Below are 330 nucleotides of genomic sequence, written 5' to 3'. Positions count from 1 at the left end.
TCTCATCTTGCGTCAGCGAAAGTGCTGAGTTACTTTGTTGAATATTAGATGTCATTTAAAAAAATAATTAATAAACTCATTTTTCTGAGTAAATATATCCACAATCCCAATTTCAAAACATACTTAAAAAATCCCGTACAAAAGGTATTATACACGATTTGATTTTTTTGTTTTTTTTGTTTTAAACCTATAAAATACGCAAAAAACTTTGACGGGTATGGTAAAGTCATTGCTACATTCAATGCCTCTGTCCCACTTCAAATATCTTGGGTGTCTACTATAGTGACACCTCATCTCATCACATCTCATTTTTTGAAGCGCTTTATCCTC

This window comes from Stigmatopora nigra, chromosome 17, assembly GCF_051989575.1.
Source record: "Stigmatopora nigra isolate UIUO_SnigA chromosome 17, RoL_Snig_1.1, whole genome shotgun sequence".
Classification (NCBI taxonomy): domain Eukaryota; kingdom Metazoa; phylum Chordata; class Actinopteri; order Syngnathiformes; family Syngnathidae; genus Stigmatopora; species Stigmatopora nigra.
The sequence above is the reverse complement of the archived record's forward strand: the minus strand, read 5'-3'. Positions refer to the sequence as shown.